Consider the following 20361-nt stretch of genomic DNA (forward strand, 5'->3'; position numbering starts at 1 on the left):
GCATCAGATGTGTCAGTGCTACACATGTTACATATCGCCGCGAACGTCGGAGTGAGCCCAATCAGTGATAACACTAAACTGATGAGCGGTAAAAGCTTTTAAAGCGTCGCCTATGGTCAATTTTGGGTAATGTAGTTTTTTGAGGCGTGCGCAATGTTAAGGTTTGACATGTTTGGTGTCTTTTTACCCGAAGTGACCCCGTCTTTTATATTTTACCAAAAAATTGGGTAATAATAAATGTTTTAGAATTTAATATAGGGGAAACAGTTTTTTTTTTTTAAATTCTGTAAATTTTCCTGAATATAGTAAAAAATAAAAACCCCAGTGGTGATTAAATACCACCAAAATAAAGCTCTATGCCTCCCCAAAAAATGGTATAAAATTAATTCCAGTACAGCGTTGCATGACGGAATAAATGTCAGTCAAAGTACCGCAGCGCTGAATACTGAAAAATGGCCTGGATGGGAAGGGGGTTTGAACACCTCAGACTTCAAGTGGTTAATGAAAGATAATATTTTTTTTCTTTTGATATGTAATTTGCTTACTGTTGAGTCAGCATTATCCTGAGTAAGGTTACAGCGTGTGCTATCTAATGATTACTAGTTGCGTAATGTTTATTTTTCATATCCTAGTTTAGTAGCTCGTACCATAAATTCCATATTAGAGATTTGTGCTGGTAGTGCTGGTATGGAACTGCTGAGAGACGCCTGACCCTAAGACGACATTCACACATGAGCAAAGCGTATTTCTGGCAAATCTTTTTTTTTTGGGGGGGGGGAGTTTTTACCCACTCAAAAACTTTTCGCCACCTAAAGGAGGCAGGGGGTATTGGGGGACGCACGGCACAGGAGGGCAGTGCTCTGATTGGAAAGGGGAAAGGGGGCAGCATGCACTCTTGCCCCCCCCAACACACACACGACCCAATGAGATGCTGCCTGAGGCAACTGGCGTAACCAGAGTTATGGGTGCCCGGGGCAGAACATTTCCCCCCTCCTCATTATATAAAAATTCACTGAAATTACTGTCCACCTGAAAGTACTACAATGCCATTATAGAAATAAGAATAGAACATTTAAGTCTATATATGTTTTATTCTATGTTCTATAATGGCATTGTATTAATTGTGAACTATAAGCGGCCAGTCCAACTGGGACTGGGCCCCTACACCTTCACTGACCCACATGAGACCCCAACACCTGATACTGACTTGCCAGGGATCTCAAAAGGATCCCAACACCCGACACTGAACACCCGTCCCTCACCACCCCAACATGGACCCCGTCCCCAACATCCAATACTGACCACCTGGCCTGCTATACCCAGAACCCCGATCTCCGCCCGACTGACACAGGCCTTTCAACCCCCAGCCAGTGAGTCCGAGACTGTGGGAGGAGCCTGAGTGAGGAGTGACAGGAATGTGAGACTTCTACCCCGCCCGCACACCGAGAGAGTCCGACTGCACACTGTGCACAGCGGTAATACAGAACAAGAGACCCCGCCGCATTCCGCCTCTACGACGCCTGCTTCACGCCCCTGTTTGCTGATCACTGATCGCTGTTTGCATTTGCTCTCCTCTCTGACACGCTGTCACAGGAGGCTGAGCGAGCAGAGCAGGGAGGAGAGCCCAGCCTCCTGTGACAGCGTGGGCTGTCTCCGCCCCCAAACCGCTCTGCCGGACTGTGATAGGCGGCTGAGCGGTGTGGGAGGAGAAACACAGCACTCTCCTCCCGCAGCGCTCTGCCGGCTGTCACTTTCTCTCCTCCCCACTGGGACACAGTGGGAGCAAAGAAATCACCGATGCATCGATGTATCGGTAGAAAAATGGCACTTCCAGCATTTAGCCAAAAGTGCCATTTTCGACCGGCGCCCCCCTCATCTCTGCGCCCGGGGCAAGCGCACCGGCTGACCCCCCCCAGTTGTTACGCCACTACCTCAGGCTACCTCATTATAGGGAAAGCTTTATGTGTGAGGTTTCAGGGTTTCTTGTTTTGGCCAATGGAAAGCAGTTCTAGAGGAGGAGAAGCAGTTCTAGCGGAGGAGAATAAGTGTGTCACTTGTTTACAGGAGGTTACATTTAAGTCTATGAGGTCAAAAATGCTCAATGCAGCTGGAAAAAAAAAAGCTGATCACCATCTCCTCATTAGTGGAAAATGCACAGAGTATGGTAGCAGTAGAAAGTGCTGGTCTAACACAGCACAGGGATAGCTAGCTGAATAGCCAACTGGATAGTGCACTGACCACTCATCCACTGCTCGATATACAGCATGGTACATGTATGCACTAATGAGAAGATGGTGATCAGCTGCATCCGATTAAGTGGGTTTGGTTTGGGGTCACCTGGTGCTCACCCAGTCTATATATTTGTATTTCATTTTACATTTGCTAGCTCTGAGGAAGGGGGTATATTCCCCGAAACGCGTCAGTTAGCAAGGCAGCTTTGTGTGGGTTCTGCCTTGTACCATTTTCAGTGATTACCACGTTAGTAGTATTTTATGTCAGCTTGTATGTTCATTGATTAATAAACTGTATTACACGAGGACACGGCACTGTCTGCTTGTTTGTTTTGCATGTTTTATGAGGAATACTTCCCAGTGGCCTTTGGATGACGGCAGCCTGCAAATGATTGTTGGTTCGACAATATCATTGGGAGTCTGCTGAGCGTTGTGGTGAGCATTTTTCTGGAACATTGGCCTAAGTATGTGGACCGATGCATTTACAACATAATGTAAGTCCCTTTTGTTCATATTCTTACCATACTATTAGTTATTTAGCCGAGGCCTCAGTTTAGTGATGTTTTAGGCTTTTTTTTGTAAGATTGAAATGCTTTTAAATTACTCCTTTAAATATAATTTTTTATTCTAGTGTTAGTAATGTTTCTGTGTCCCAAGATTTCTTTTTGATTATACCATTTGCTAAAATTAAATTATGGCAACCTATGCGTGCTACATGGACAAATGTTTGTGGATAGTTTATTACATATGAGCTCATTACAAAAATAATGCATATAAATATGGATCCGGGAAACAAAAGCAACACAGAGCGCCTCCATAGTGTACGAAGGAAGCAAAAAAAGGGGAAGAAAAGAAAAGAATACAGAGCTGATTGGATGTCGGGGAAAACGAACTACAAAAAACCTAAAGCCGCTCTAGCGTGCACAGCCTGTCATCTAAACCCGCTGGATACTTTGTATTTCATGTACATTCGGGGTTTCTTTTAGACTTAATTGTGACAATACAATCAATTAAAAATTAAAAATCAGTAAAAATTCAGTCAAGAAATATCCTCCACAAACATATAGTCCCATTGCAATATTTACTAGGAGACCACAGGGAGTATTGTCGATACCTCTAAAATTAATGATGCCTCTAAAGTTAATAAATATGACAATATATTTCAAATATTGATGGATGCAACAAACTTTAAAAAACTTTACAAAACTTTAAAAAAAGGAAGAACTAAAATGACAAATGGATACTCCATAACCGACACGATCATACAATGTAAATACAATTATAACATATTGTTCCTCTATTGGACTATTGATTCGTAAGGTATACATTCGCCTGTAAGGAAAAGTCATTTGTTTTTATTTTTAAACCCCAGTGTTAATATAAATGGACCAGTCCAAATATATTTTTGGCCCCCAATATCAACTTATCTTTATAAAACTGACAACATCCGACTTTGAAATGTCTCCAAAATGGATGGTGGGATCAAACGGATGGATCCCCCCCCACCCCTTCTGCAGCTATAATCACCTTCACTGATCTAAGAAGGTTTTCCACAACATTTCGGAGTGTGTCCGTCACAATTGCTGGCCATTTAGCAAAAAGAGCATTTGTGAGGTTGGGATGAAAACACCTGGCTCAAATTTTGCATTCCAACTGATTCCAAAGGTGATCAGTAGGGTTTAGTGCTGGCTACTCAAGTTCCTCAAAGCCAGCTTTAAAAAAAAAAGAGCCCTCCAAAACTGGCACAAGGCTGAAAGAGCACAATTGTCTGAAATAATATGTATGCTGTAGTAACTAGCATGAATAGTATCCTTCGCTGGAAACACCTGAACTTGATAATTTAGAGGTGTATTCACATACTTTTTGCCTTATATCATCGGTTTAATGGCCAGATTTCCCCAAACTTTGGTCCATATGGCATATTTATGGTCTGTGTACAATCAGCATTAAGTCTTATTTGTAATGAGCATGTGCCGCCCCAATAGGGCATAGAATATGTTGTTAGCATTGTTAAGTAGATAAGAATCATATAGTTTGTTTTCCCTTAATCATTTTCCTATGGCCATTCTATAGTAAGTTATATACTACCATCTAGTGGCCTTTTGGTGATAATGCACCTGTTTTTCTTGTAATCCTTTCCTCATGTGACAACACATTTCCTCTGTAAGTATGCCCCACCCTTCTTCTTGTTGGTCAGTACTTCCTGTGTCATGGCCACAGCTAACAGCCACATGTAATCAGGACACATGTACTCTGCACAGTACGCTGGGAAAGGCATCATCTTTTGACCGCAATAATACTGAAACCATCCATCTGCTGTATCCTGTTGTTTGATGTGCAGAATAAAGCAATCTTCCTGGATGAAACAGTATTGGTGAGTTCAGCTATCTGACAATGAATGTCCGCAGTGAGTATATCTGCTTATACAGGCAAGACATAGAGGTCTCACAAGGGATAAATCGCTATTACAACGATCGGAGTCAGAATAGTCAAAAGATGCATAGAATTCATACAGCCTGCTGTGTATATGTGTGTGCCTAATCTGCAATCAAGCTCAGTGCCAGCCGCCATCTTGTGAAAGCACATGGTCGCACAAGCTTACTGCACTTCATGTGAGTGTTGAAATCTGTTTCTCTACATTTAACTGTGTTACTCCACCTGTCTAAGGTGCTGTTTGTCTTCTTAAAGAGACAGTACCATTTTTTGCAAAACCGTGAAAAATGTCTAGACAAGGCTCTGAACACTCTTTTATGGCTGAACCAACGCAGATGCAACAACATGCCACATGCCACATGTACAGAGAAGTCTGGGCCTACGGTGGGACCTAGTAAAAGACACCTTTGGCTTTCAAGTCAGCTCTGCGGACAAGCCATTTGCCAAACGTGGTGTTCTGTCAGTGATGAGCGGCCTATACGATCCACTGGGATTTGTGGCTCCCATCACCATACAAGGTAAATCCTTACAGAGACTGCAATCTCTACATACTTTACATGAAATTCAAATGTCAAGCTGCTACACTTCAGCTTCCCTTGCTGCAAGTCGGAGAAAGGAGCTTCACATCTTCTCAGATGCATCTACTGAGGCCATAGCAGCTGTTGCCTACCTCAAGGTGAGAGACTCTTCTAATCAAACCCACATAGGGTTTCTGTTTGGCAAGGCTAAGTTAGCATCTAAGCCTGAACAATGCTATTATGTTAAATCAGAAGTTAATCCTGCAGATCATGCCACCAGGCCAGTGTCTGCCAGTGGCCAGTGTCTTTGCAAATTCTTCTTGGTCAACAGGTCCTGAATTCCTGCTGGATCATCCAGAAGAAGCAACAACTGATGCCGTCAGTCTTCTAGATCCTGACAACGATCCAGAGATTCGTCTTGAAGGCAAAACCCTTGCAACCAGATCGGAGCAAGGATTCGTCTTGGACTGTCATTTCACAAAGTGGACAAGGCCTGACCGCATTACTGCAAGGTTAGTCCATACCACACACTGCTATAACACTAAGCCCAAGGATACTCACTGTCAGGACTGGCACATATGCCAAAATCTTCTTTTTGCAACAGACATTGCTCAAAGTGAGTTGATTCTACTGCACGAGGCAGAACAAAACATCTCTAGCACAGAGATAAAATGTGTCCGTGACAAGCAGGACATTCCTAAAATCCATACAACTGCCAAGCTGAATCCATTCATCAAGAGTGATGTGACTGCAGATTCAGAGCTTACAGCCATCCTTACCCCAGCTATTCTTTTCGCCCAGAGGATTGGGGCTGTGCCTGTTTCACATGGAGACTTTGCAGCTGGAGTTACAAGAGTGCCATGTTCTTCAGGTGCTTACGTGCACCATGCACATCCAGGGATGGACTTATTCAGAGTGCCTTCAACCTACCAAGGAGACCATCTTATTTCCACAACCAAGGATCTTTACAAGTTGCCTCTCATGGAGTGACTTACTGCACTTGAAAAACTGTTCCAGTGATCAAGTCTGCTATGTTGATGGTCATCATAGACTTTATTTTATATTTGAACTTGTGCGTATATGTTCTCTCTTATTTTCAGGCCAGAGGACAGCTGCAAGTTCACGTTTATAAACTTTAATAGTTGTTGTTTATTTGCATAACTACCCTTCTGATGTATATAGTGACATTACCATGCCAGACGGGGAGTGTGCCGCCCCAATAGGGCATAGAATATGTTGTTAGCATTCTTAAGTAAATATGAATCTTATTGTTTGTTTTCCATTATTCATTTTCCTATGGCCATTCTATAGTAAGTTATATACTACCATCTAGTGGCCTTTTGGTGATAATGCACCTGTTTTTCTTGTAATCCTTTCCTCATGTGACGCCACATTTCCTCTGTAAGTATGCCCCACCCTTCTTCTTGTTGGTCAGTACTTCCTGTGTCATGGCCACAGCTAACAGCCACATGTAATCAGGACACATGTACTCTGCACAGTACGCTAGGAAAGGCATCATCTTTTGACCGCAATAATACTGAAACCATCCATCTGCTGTATCCTGTTGTTTGATGTGCAGAATAAAGCAGTCTTCCTGGATGAAACGGTATTGGTGAGTTCAGCTATCTGACAATGAATGTCCACAGTGATTGAATCTGCTTATACAGGCCAGGCATAGAGGTCTCACAAGGGATAAATCGCTATTACAACAATCGGAGTCAGAATAGTCAAAAGATGCATAGAATTTATACAGCCTGCTGTGTATATGTGTGTGCCTAATCTGCAATCAAGCTCAGTGCCAGCCGCCATCTTGTGAAAGCACATGGTCGCACAAGCTTACAGCACTTCATGTGAGTGTTGAAATCTGTTTCTCTACATTTAACTGTGTTACCCCACACTTCACCCCCAACCATTAGCCTCTGAGAAGTTTCCCACACATTTATATGATGGTTGGTCTAAGCTAAAGCTGTAGTGCACCAGGCCACAGCAAGATTAAATTCACTATGCTGCTGGTATTCTGGCAAAACCAGTTTCTCTGCTATGTGAATAGGTAGGTCAGGTATTCCTGGTCTCACCCACAGAGGGTTATCCTTTGGATTATGGTAAATAGAGTTGACTTCTTGACTTTGGTGCAGTTGCAATCTTTGCTAGATAGCAGTAACAGTTTCACGTTTTGCCTATTTGCCCGTTGACCTAATCTTGGGCACATTGGTGAATTCAGTGGACATATAAGAGGCTCCATCACCGGTAAAACATACAGAACCCTTTGAAAAGTGGACAGGCTCATGTAGTTGTAGTTGCAATTACAAGAACTACAGCAGTAAGAGAATGAGATTACTGCGACCCTTTAATCTAATTGCTGAATGCAGAGATAACAGGAAAGCAATTCATGTAGCTCCAATAAGTCTTGTAATGTTACTGTTAATTGGTGCTTTATGATTCTTTTTCATCAGATGGATAATAAAAGAGCAATTTATCGCTGAATATGCAACCTACTAGATTTTTAACATGCACTGATCTAAGTCCATTCATGATAAGACATCAGTTCAAATTATGTTATGTGGCAAACAGGAAAAGAATGTTGTAACCTCCGATTAATTCTTATCATGTGTCTGACGAAGTGAGTAGTCTTGTCTTCCCTTACCAATTAATTAAATCTGCTTTGTTTCCTGTTACTGGGATGATCTGGTTATTAGAGTTGATAAGGCACACAGAACTCTTTGGCTAGGAAGAATGCCCTAGGTTTAGGTGCATGTAGGGCAATGCCCACCTATAGTGAAAAGCCCCTTGTCCAAGCTTGCCATTGCTCCACTATGCGATAGTCTGCCACCCCTTCCCCTTCCCTTCACAGCCCCATGTTAGGGAACCAAGAACCCAGATAGCAAGCAATTGAGCTGCAAGTTATAAAAAGACTTGCTAAACTATTGCAGACTTGCCAAGCTTCACAATTGTGTTGCACAATTACAGCAAGTCTGCATTGCATGTCTCCAGACCAGCGAGCTTGCAGAGCTGTTGCTAAGACCTGCAGGACTCTTGCTGTAGACTTGCCAAGCAAATGTGATACAAATTCGAAAAGTGTCAACTAGAACTTGTGCTGCGAGTGTTCTGCAAGTCTACAACTTGCCAGGAATGTGTGCAGCAAGTTAGAAAGAATTACAATTTAACCCTGCTTGTGGCAAGCTATCCTTGCTATCTTGGAAACCAGACAGAAACTTAAAGTGCAGGTTTAAAAGAAATAAAAGGAGTTCATTGAAAATAACAAGAAACATAAATGCAAAACACAATGGAGAATGTCCAGGATGACATCAGGGCCAAGCCAGAGGTCAGAAGCCAAAGGGGGTAGTCAGCCGAACCAGGTCAGGGAACACTGAGAGTGGGATGAACGGAAACAATAGCCAAAGTCAGGAACCAAGAGATCAGTCAGCCAGGGCAGGGTCATACATGGAGAACAGGAACAACAGTAGAGCACTTAGTTGATCGGAACAAATGCAAGGGAGGAGACTGAAAGGATAAGCTGATGGTTAAATAGTGAACTGGTGTTGCATCATCACTTTGAGACAGGAATTTGTCAGGTTGCAGAATGATGATGTTACCGGGTTTGATCATGAGAGGGCACCAAAGAAGAAGAATGGTGTCAGAAACACTACACAAGCCATGCTGCAAGCAACTGGAGGAGGAAAGGTAAGAAACCCTGACACCACAAGAATGCACATATACACAAAATGAATTATGAATGTTTTAAAAGTATACATTTTTAAACTGGTGTCCAATATTTATTTGTAATATGTATGCTCTATTCATAAAAAACAACTCCCTTTTACTGTAAGTCTTCAGTGCAGGGAACACCCATGACACAGAAATCAAAGAGATCTAGAGAGAGCTTTTCAGAGGATGTTTATCTTTATGTTCTTTATATTTGACAAAGAGCTGTCTGAATAGAGCCATCAGGGAGGGGGAGGGAGGGGCGGGAGGGGAAGGTGTCGTTCAATTCTGTGTAAATTGTATCTTGAGCTAATACTTTCAGTACGTAACAGACCTTCTAAAGCAAAGCATGTAAGACTGTTCAGAAAAAAACAAGGGAAGAGAGCTTCAACATGGGTAGTGACCATGTCCTCATTTACATTCTCAGATGGTAATCAGGGTTCTGTGTTCACATTCCAGCCCACTGATAAAAAAAAGTCTATTGATAAGAAGAATCTGCAAAATGTATGTTCTATTTATATAACTCTCTGCTTAAATAAAAAGCTTCAGTGCAGAAGGTGTTTATCTTCAGGTTCTTTATCTTTGACAAAGAGCTCAGCAATATCTCGAGCTAATACAATTTATTGAAAGCTGCAAGCACTATGGTGAATAACAAGCAAGAAACCTACATAAATTGAATGTGCTGCACTAACTCTGTATATCCGAGGGTGAGTCAAAAGTTATCTGCACTCTGGATGTAGAATTTATATTAATCAACTTTTACAGGGTTATTCACGAAGCTGCCGGAGGCAGCCGAGTGAATAAATGAGCCAAAGTGAAGTGAGCCTAACGACGGCTCAGTAAGAGAAAGATGCCTGCGTTTAATGATTTAATGAACACTTTGTTTCAATTATGTGTTTTACACACTGACACAGGACGTCTGCTACTTTATTAGTCATTTTTTAGATTTTTTTAAACAATCACTTTTTGATTTACACAAACGTTTGATAAGAAGATTGAATTTGAAAAATATTTTTCACAATAGTATAGTTAAAGGAGAACTATGGGGTTAAGGCTTTTCCCTATAGTTCTCCTTAGGGTAAAGGGAGGACACAAACTAGCGTCCTCCCGTCACCCTAGGCTCAGTATACTGCGAGTTGTAGCTCGCGCTATACTGAGAAGCCGCAGCTGAAGCGGATCCCGACAATTATGTCTGGATCCGCCCAGCTGCCTGAGTGACAGCTGGCTCTGCCTATCTAGAGACAGAGCCAGCTGTACCCGCCTCCTCCCCCATCCGTTCCGCCAGTCAGCGCTGGAGGATCGGAGCGGGGAGGGGGGAATCCAGCCGTGACAAGATCGAGAAGTGAGCGACCGCCGGTATGTGTTCGCTCACTTCCCGATCTACTGCGCCGACCTGTGACAGTCTCATTGTCACAGGTCGGCTAGAACTATGAGGTGAGTGAAAAGCACTCACCTCTTAGTTCTCCTTTAAGCCAGAAGCAAAAAAATAAAAAATAGGCGGAGGGCTTACATGAAATTATAATGAATGTGCTGCGCTTTATCCAGAACAATACATAAACAAATCTCTATAATAAATATGTGCTTAAATAATACATGCAATCAAAAAAGTGTTAACAATTAATCCTCTTGTAAATAATAATCCTCTGGAAAGTTCAATCATATATTCCATGTTCAAATATACACAAATGTGGAATCACACGTATATATAGTACTCAAAATTTGTCCCAAGTGCACTACACTCTTTATCCTTCCACTGTGAAAGTTCTTTGTACAAAGTCCATACGTCAACTTCAATTATCACCCAGGTGTTCCCCCTCTCAGTGGGCCGCTCACCTTATAAATAGACCTGTACAGGTCTAGAATCGCTTTAATGGGTCTCCAATCGATCTTATTCAAATACCATCTCTCCACAATCGTTGCACAGAAAATGACGTCAGTGTGTCATCACGACCATATCCAATAAAATATAAAAACAGCCCATAGCGTAAAACCGCAAAATTAAAAAACCTCCTTTATTTAAAAAACTACTCACATGAGGAAAGTAGACATAAAACTTCAAATAAAATGTATGCTCGACAACTCTCTCTCCCAGTCACAGTGTTCTCTGGGTGCAGAGTCTTCTAGCAGGTCCTGGCCAATGAATAACATCTGGGTGGAGCCTGTTATTGTTTAATGACAGATCAGCGTCCCCAGGTCATTTGAGCCGCTCGGCTGCTGTACAGGCTATTGTGAATAGCCTGTACATCAGCCCTTCGATTCAACTAAACCGACGGGCAGAGGTGGCCCAAGAAATTTGAGGATCAGCCGAAGCTACGGCTGGATCCTTCGGCTCTTTAGTGAATAACCCCCTTAGAAAAGACAAATACATCCTCTTTGAAATAATCTTGCTTTTCAATACACTTAGTCCATCTGTCAACAAGCTTTCGTATTCCCTCATTGAAAAATGTTTTAGGCTGAGCTGCAAGCCACGAATCTACCGCTGTCATTACTTCTTCATTGGCCAACAGAGGTTTTAATATAAACCGTAGTGTGGATCATTTTTTGGCTCACCCACGTATAAATGTATAAATATACACACACACACACACATACACAATTAAATGATACACAATTCATACAAACAAAAACCTAACTGTCATGACCAATAATTGCAATATTGTTCTCTAAAGTTGTGAAGCAAGAGCACAATAATGTGTTACCAGTCCAAATATAAATACATTAAAAAATACAAAAAGTTAATGTACAATTAAGTGACACCCCACATACGCAGTACAATCTTGGTGATTGTGAACAATCCAAGCGAAGGTGATCCCCATTTAATCCCTCTCAGGTGTTCACTGTGTATATACCGCATGGAACACTGCTTACCATTTATTAAGACATAAAAGTACATTTCCACCTTTGTAAGTGATTAACATTTATTGTGGTAATGTAGAGGTGCAGTGATGATGTATATGTATGCACATTTTCATGACTCACATTGCCGGCATGTTTTCCATTTTTATATGAAGTTTCTATTAGGCCTTAATCCTACAAATTCAAAATTGCCTCCACTCAAACTCAGTCTGACACCGAGGAGGGGTATTAAATAGGCTGTAAACAGCTGACTCCCTCCCTGTGATTCTGTGTAACTTGATCACTAAACACCAGCTCTTCCTTTGCACACAATACACTGTCCTGGGGAAGGAGGGCACTATGAATACTAATGAATAGGGGGGTGGGGGGTATAGAGCTCACTTTTAATATACACACACATTGCTTGTTATCACGTACCTGAATGGAAACCCAACTGAGAAGGTGGCTACCCATTCACCTCTCATCCCACAACTCTAGAGGTGGTGACAGGGGATGTAAGGATGGGGAGAGGCACCGCTACTGGTGGTTCGTAGAGGCGCTTGAGAGCATTGGACCAGCTGGTGATTCTTCAGGGCAAAGGTGACACCCGGATCTCTCGGAACCGGATCAGGCAACAGGTGTGGAGTCAGAGAAGCACTGGCTGGATGAGGTGGCTCAGAGTAATGGTGGGACGAGGCACCAAGTGGCAGGCCGGGCGCAAAGTCAGATTCAAAGCCGGGATCGTACACGGGAAGCAGAATCTTGAAGTGCCGATTCACAGATCAGGGGCAAGGCCAGGATTCGTAAGCTAGGGTCATATAGGGAAGAGCAGAGAGTGGAAGTACCAAGTCAGAAGGAGGAGGCAGAGTCAATGGTCACAAGCCAGGTTCAAACACAGGAGGTCAGGAATGCAGGAACAGGGCACACAGGGACAAGCTGACAACCAGTCAGCAACTTGATCATGGCTTCTGTCTGTTTAAAGACAAAGCGTGCACGCTAACATGTGTGCGCTATTGCACGTAAATGTTCCTATATGCACGTCTATGTGCCAAAATGCATTTGCCTGGAACTTTTAGCACAGGAATGCATTCACGTGTGCGTGTGTCTTTGACCAGGGACCAGTTTGCAGGTAAGTCTCTTACACTTGCAAAGCACAGAGGCGACCATTTCCAGGAGGATATGGAGAGGTAAGCTAACAAAAAAAAATTAAGCATCTGTGTTCATATACAGCAACTGCATATGCCTGCTTCATGTGTACTAGGTGTACATTGCTGAAATATGTTTGTTTGTTTTTTTAAATACCTCAGCAAAGGTGAAAATGGGCTTTAAAGTAAACGGTTTAGCCACATTATTCCTTATTAGTGGGTGGGATATCCCTCCGATCTTGAGAATCGTTATTGATCCACCTCACAATCCTTGTGCAGCCAATTCTCTCCGGGTCCAGATTTGTAAAGACAAAGTCAAAGACAGCCATTAATTCACACCATATGATGAGGATAAAACCTTATTAAATTAAATACTTACATAAAAGTAGTACTAGCATGCATAAAAACCGTAGAACTAATCTGTGGGGGCCAGAGCAGCACTGTCGAAGTTGCAATGCTCTCTCCTGTGCTTCCATGGCTCCACCCACCACCACATCACACCCTATGTGTGTTACATCATCAGCGACTTCATCAGGGGAATGGAATCTGTGACGCACCTCTTGGTATACATGCATTACATGTCAGCTAACCCTGCTTACAAATGCTAACCTATTATACACTAAACAAGGTGCATAATGTCCATACAACCAGACAATGCATATAGAAAAACATAAGCAGCATTTGATACATCCAGCAGGCAGAGCTGATACAAGGTGTAATGATCTGCAACTCTTGTTAAAATTAGCCATGATAGTTGTTGCTGATAGACATGTGCGATTCGTTTCGTTCTGAATCGAAATTCGGACGAATTTTCGGAAATTCGGACATTCGGATGTATCCTAATTCCGAATTACAGACATAATGAATGCAAACGAATCCGAATTTCCATTTCCGAAATTCGGTAGCGTTAGTTCGAACGTTTGTTTCGTATTCTGTTCTTATTCGTTTCTTATTCATTTCTTATTCGTTTCGTTCGTTGGAGCAAAGTGACATTAGAGCAGGAGAAAAATATTTTTTCCCCCTCAAATGTCACTTTGCTGCAAACGAACGAACGAAACGAATAAGAAACGAATAAGAACAGAAAACGAATAAGAACAGAAAACGAAACGAACGTTCGAACTACCGCTACCGAATTTCGTCCGAATCCGAATTGACTTTTACACCCGAATCCCGAAAAACTAAATAACACAAATCCGAATTTAAAACGAAACGAAACTAAACAAATTTTTTGGCAGTGCACATGTCTAGTTGCTGACATCATCACTAATGGACCACCGAGGCTCCTCTAGAGGAACAGAAAGTTCTATCTTGTGCACCCAGCATTCAATGCCCCTGGGGAAACTCAATCATCTTTGACCTGACTGTCTTGCTAATGCAGCAGGTGGATTGTACTAGACAACAGAGACCACCATAGTTTCTTCCCAGTTAATCAATTAACCAATCAGAGCACGGGAATCATTCTGTTGCAGCTTATCAACCACACTGGTGCCAAGTTAACCCTCAACAGGACTTGGAAGAAAGAAGACCCCTATTTATTACTCCTTTGGTGGATCAGCAAGCATGTGCAGTCATTTGGTACTTGCTGTGCAGTCCTTTGAGACCCTAGTAGTGTGAATGGGAGCATTGATATGCAAATTAACTGTATTGGTAGCGATCTCTAGCAGCCTAATGCAACATGTTTCTAGTCCCTCTCCAGCATATCTTCTCCAGCATTGTCTCCAAACACAGCTGTAGCATGTCTGCAGTCTTCTAGAATGTTCCACAGTATTACATATAAAGAATATTATGTGTGGCCCTTTAGTGGCTTCATTGTGTCCACTTGAGGCTCCTGTAAGTTGAAAACCATTGGTCTACAGGATATCTAGTTAGGGGTCTATTTATAGAAAGCATAGCATTGCTATTTGTTAGACATGTAAGTTTTGTTTTGTTCCGAATTGAAATTTAGACAAATTTCTTTGAATTTGGACATTTGGATGCATTTGAATACGGCAAATTTGAATTTTTGTTTTTTAATTTTGTGCGAATTTCCAAAAATCCTATTCTAATGACCAGTATGGACTAAGATGACCAGTATGGACTAAGATGACCAGTACGGACTAAGAGCACTAGTACGGACTAAGAGGACTAGTACGGTCTAAGATGACCAATATGGACTAAGAGGACTAGCATGGAATAAGATGACCAGTATGGACTAAGATGACCAATATGGACTAAGAGGACCAGTATGGACTAAGAAGACTAGTACGGACTAAGATGAACAGTATGGACTGAGAGTACTAGTATGGAATAAGATGACTGGTACAGACTAAGAGGACTAGTACAGACTAAGATGACCAATATGGACTAAGAGGACGAGCATGGATTAAGAGGTCCAGTGTCGAATAAGATGACCAGTATGGAGTAAGAGGACCAGTACAGACCAAGACAACAAGCAAAATAGTACTCAAAATTTGTCCCAAGTGCACTACACTCTTTATCCTTCCACTGTGAAAGTTCTTTGTACAAAGTCCATACGTCAACTTCAATTATCACCCAGGTGTTCCCCCTCTCAGTGGGCCGCTCACCTTATAAATAGACCTGTACAGGTCTAGAATCGCTTTAATGGGTCTCCAATCGATCTTATTCAAATACCATCTCTCCACAATCGTTGCACAGAAAATGACGTCAGTGTGTCATCACGACCATATCCAATAAAATATAAAAACAGCCCATAGCGTAAAACCGCAAAATTAAAAAACCTCCTTTATTTAAAAAACTACTCACATGAGGAAAGTAGACATAAAACTTCAAATAAAATGTATGCTCGACAACTCTCTCTCCCAGTCACAGTGTTCTCTGGGTGCAGAGTCTTCTAGCAGGTCCTGGCCAATGAATAACATCTGGGTGGAGCCTGTTATTGTTTAATGACAGATCAGCGTCCCCAGGTCATTTGAGCCGCTCGGCTGCTGTACAGGCTATTGTGAATAGCCTGTACATCAGCCCTTCGATTCAACTAAACCGACGGGCAGAGGTGGCCCAAGAAATTTGAGGATCAGCCGAAGCTACGGCTGGATCCTTCGGCTCTTTAGTGAATAACCCCCTTAGAAAAGACAAATACATCCTCTTTGAAATAATCTTGCTTTTCAATACACTTAGTCCATCTGTCAACAAGCTTTCGTATTCCCTCATTGAAAAATGTTTTAGGCTGAGCTGCAAGCCACGAATCTACCGCTGTCATTACTTCTTCATTGGCCAACAGAGGTTTTAATATAAACCGTAGTGTGGATCATTTTTTGGCTCACCCACGTATAAATGTATAAATATACACACACACACACACATACACAATTAAATGATACACAATTCATACAAACAAAAACCTAACTGTCATGACCAATAATTGCAATATTGTTCTCTAAAGTTGTGAAGCAAGAGCACAATAATGTGTTACCAGTCCAAATATAAATACATTAAAAAATACAAAAAGTTAATGTACAATTAAGTGACACCCCACATACGCAGTACAATCTTGGTGATTGTGAACAATCCAAGCGAAGGTGATCCCCATTTAATCCCTCTCAGGTGTTCACTGTGTATATACCGCATGGAACACTGCTTACCATTTATTAAGACATAAAAGTACATTTCCACCTTTGTAAGTGATTAACATTTATTGTGGTAATGTAGAGGTGCAGTGATGATGTATATGTATGCACATTTTCATGACTCACATTGCCGGCATGTTTTCCATTTTTATATGAAGTTTCTATTAGGCCTTAATCCTACAAATTCAAAATTGCCTCCACTCAAACTCAGTCTGACACCGAGGAGGGGTATTAAATAGGCTGTAAACAGCTGACTCCCTCCCTGTGATTCTGTGTAACTTGATCACTAAACACCAGCTCTTCCTTTGCACACAATACACTGTCCTGGGGAAGGAGGGCACTATGAATACTAATGAATAGGGGGGTGGGGGGTATAGAGCTCACTTTTAATATACACACACATTGCTTGTTATCACGTACCTGAATGGAAACCCAACTGAGAAGGTGGCTACCCATTCACCTCTCATCCCACAACTCTAGAGGTGGTGACAGGGGATGTAAGGATGGGGAGAGGCACCGCTACTGGTGGTTCGTAGAGGCGCTTGAGAGCATTGGACCAGCTGGTGATTCTTCAGGGCAAAGGTGACACCCGGATCTCTCGGAACCGGATCAGGCAACAGGTGTGGAGTCAGAGAAGCACTGGCTGGATGAGGTGGCTCAGAGTAATGGTGGGACGAGGCACCAAGTGGCAGGCCGGGCGCAAAGTCAGATTCAAAGCCGGGATCGTACACGGGAAGCAGAATCTTGAAGTGCCGATTCACAGATCAGGGGCAAGGCCAGGATTCGTAAGCTAGGGTCATATAGGGAAGAGCAGAGAGTGGAAGTACCAAGTCAGAAGGAGGAGGCAGAGTCAATGGTCACAAGCCAGGTTCAAACACAGGAGGTCAGGAATGCAGGAACAGGGCACACAGGGACAAGCTGACAACCAGTCAGCAACTTGATCATGGCTTCTGTCTGTTTAAAGACAAAGCGTGCACGCTAACATGTGTGCGCTATTGCACGTAAATGTTCCTATATGCACGTCTATGTGCCAAAATGCATTTGCCTGGAACTTTTAGCACAGGAATGCATTCACGTGTGCGTGTGTCTTTGACCAGGGACCAGTTTGCAGGTAAGTCTCTTACACTTGCAAAGCACAGAGGCGACCATTTCCAGGAGGATATGGAGAGGTAAGCTAACAAAAAAAAATTAAGCATCTGTGTTCATATACAGCAACTGCATATGCCTGCTTCATGTGTACTAGGTGTACATTGCTGAAATATGTTTGTTTGTTTTTTTAAATACCTCAGCAAAGGTGAAAATGGGCTTTAAAGTAAACGGTTTAGCCACATTATTCCTTATTAGTGGGTGGGATATCCCTCCGATCTTGAGAATCGTTATTGATCCACCTCACAATCCTTGTGCAGCCAATTCTCTCCGGGTCCAGATTTGTAAAGACAAAGTCAAAGACAGCCATTAATTCACACCATATGATGAGGATAAAACCTTATTAAATTAAATACTTACATAAAAGTAGTACTAGCATGCATAAAAACCGTAGAACTAATCTGTGGGGGCCAGAGCAGCACTGTCGAAGTTGCAATGCTCTCTCCTGTGCTTCCATGGCTCCACCCACCACCACATCACACCCTATGTGTGTTACATCATCAGCGACTTCATCAGGGGAATGGAATCTGTGACGCACCTCTTGGTATACATGCATTACATGTCAGCTAACCCTGCTTACAAATGCTAACCTATTATACACTAAACAAGGTGCATAATGTCCATACAACCAGACAATGCATATAGAAAAACATAAGCAGCATTTGATACATCCAGCAGGCAGAGCTGATACAAGGTGTAATGATCTGCAACTCTTGTTAAAATTAGCCATGATAGTTGTTGCTGATAGACATGTGCGATTCGTTTCGTTCTGAATCGAAATTCGGACGAATTTTCGGAAATTCGGACATTCGGATGTATCCTAATTCCGAATTACAGACATAATGAATGCAAACGAATCCGAATTTCCATTTCCGAAATTCGGGAGCGTTAGTTCGAACGTTTGTTTCGTATTCTGTTCTTATTCGTTTCTTATTCATTTCTTATTCGTTTCGTTCGTTGGAGCAAAGTGACATTAGAGCAGGAGAAAAATATTTTTTCCCCCTCAAATGTCACTTTGCTGCAAACGAACGAACGAAACGAATAAGAAACGAATAAGAACAGAAAACGAATAAGAACAGAAAACGAAACGAACGTTCGAACTACCGCTACCGAATTTCGTCCGAATCCGAATTGACTTTTACACCCGAATCCCGAAAAACTAAATAACACAAATCCGAATTTAAAACGAAACGAAACTAAACAAATTTTTTGGCAGTGCACATGTCTAGTTGCTGACATCATCACTAATGGACCACCGAGGCTCCTCTAGAGGAACAGAAAGTTCTATCTTGTGCACCCAGCATTCAATGCCCCTGGGGAAACTCAATCATCTTTGACCTGACTGTCTTGCTAATGCAGCAGGTGGATTGTACTAGACAACAGAGACCACCATAGTTTCTTCCCAGTTAATCAATTAACCAATCAGAGCACGGGAATCATTCTGTTGCAGCTTATCAACCACACTGGTGCCAAGTTAACCCTCAACAGGACTTGGAAGAAAGAAGACCCCTATTTATTACTCCTTTGGTGGATCAGCAAGCATGTGCAGTCATTTGGTACTTGCTGTGCAGTCCTTTGAGACCCTAGTAGTGTGAATGGGAGCATTGATATGCAAATTAACTGTATTGGTAGCGATCTCTAGCAGCCTAATGCAACATGTTTCTAGTCCCTCTCCAGCATATCTTCTCCAGCATTGTCTCCAAACACAGCTGTAGCATGTCTGCAGTCTTCTAGAATGTTCCACAGTATTACATATAAAGAATATTATGTGTGGCCCTTTAGTGGCTTCATTGTGTCCACTTGAGGCTCCTGTAAGTTGAAAACCATTGGTCTACAGGATATCTAGTTAGGGGTCTATTTATAGAAAGCATAGCATTGCTATTTGTTAGACATGTAAGTTTTGTTTTGTTCCGAATTGAAATTTAGACAAATTTCTTTGAATTTGGACATTTGGATGCATTTGAATACGGCAAATTTGAATTTTTGTTTTTTAATTTTGTGCGAATTTCCAAAAATCCTATTCTAATGACCAGTATGGACTAAGATGACCAGTATGGACTAAGATGACCAGTACGGACTAAGAGCACTAGTACGGACTAAGAGGACTAGTACGGTCTAAGATGACCAATATGGACTAAGAGGACTAGCATGGAATAAGATGACCAGTATGGACTAAGATGACCAATATGGACTAAGAGGACCAGTATGGACTAAGAAGACTAGTACGGACTAAGATGAACAGTATGGACTGAGAGTACTAGTATGGAATAAGATGACTGGTACAGACTAAGAGGACTAGTACAGACTAAGATGACCAATATGGACTAAGAGGACGAGCATGGATTAAGAGGTCCAGTGTCGAATAAGATGACCAGTATGGAGTAAGAGGACCAGTACAGACCAAGACGACAAGCAAAAAAAAAAAAAATGTTTTTGGCTTTACTTTTTTTTTTTCAAGTGTTAACTGCCCTTTATATCCGAATAAGGTCCTCTTTCATGAAAGAATGTTGTAGAAAAAAAATACCTCCGCATGGTATAGACTTTGCTTCTTTAAGGCAATATACTGGCTAATATACATTATGAGGTTCCTTGCATGCATAGGCGTCACTACAGGGGGGCAAGGGGGGGCAATTGCCCCCCCAGATTTGACTGTTGTATCTTATGTGCCCCCCCCTACATATTGTTCCTAGAGTCGCCACTGCTTGCATGATATCTGAATATGATCTGGAGGCATTTTGTTTATGCTGATATATGTGCATCACAGAGG

This window comes from Nanorana parkeri, unplaced genomic scaffold, assembly GCF_000935625.1.
Source record: "Nanorana parkeri isolate BGI_ZX_2015 unplaced genomic scaffold, ASM93562v1 scaffold1253, whole genome shotgun sequence".
NCBI classification, from domain to species: Eukaryota; Metazoa; Chordata; class Amphibia; order Anura; family Dicroglossidae; genus Nanorana; species Nanorana parkeri.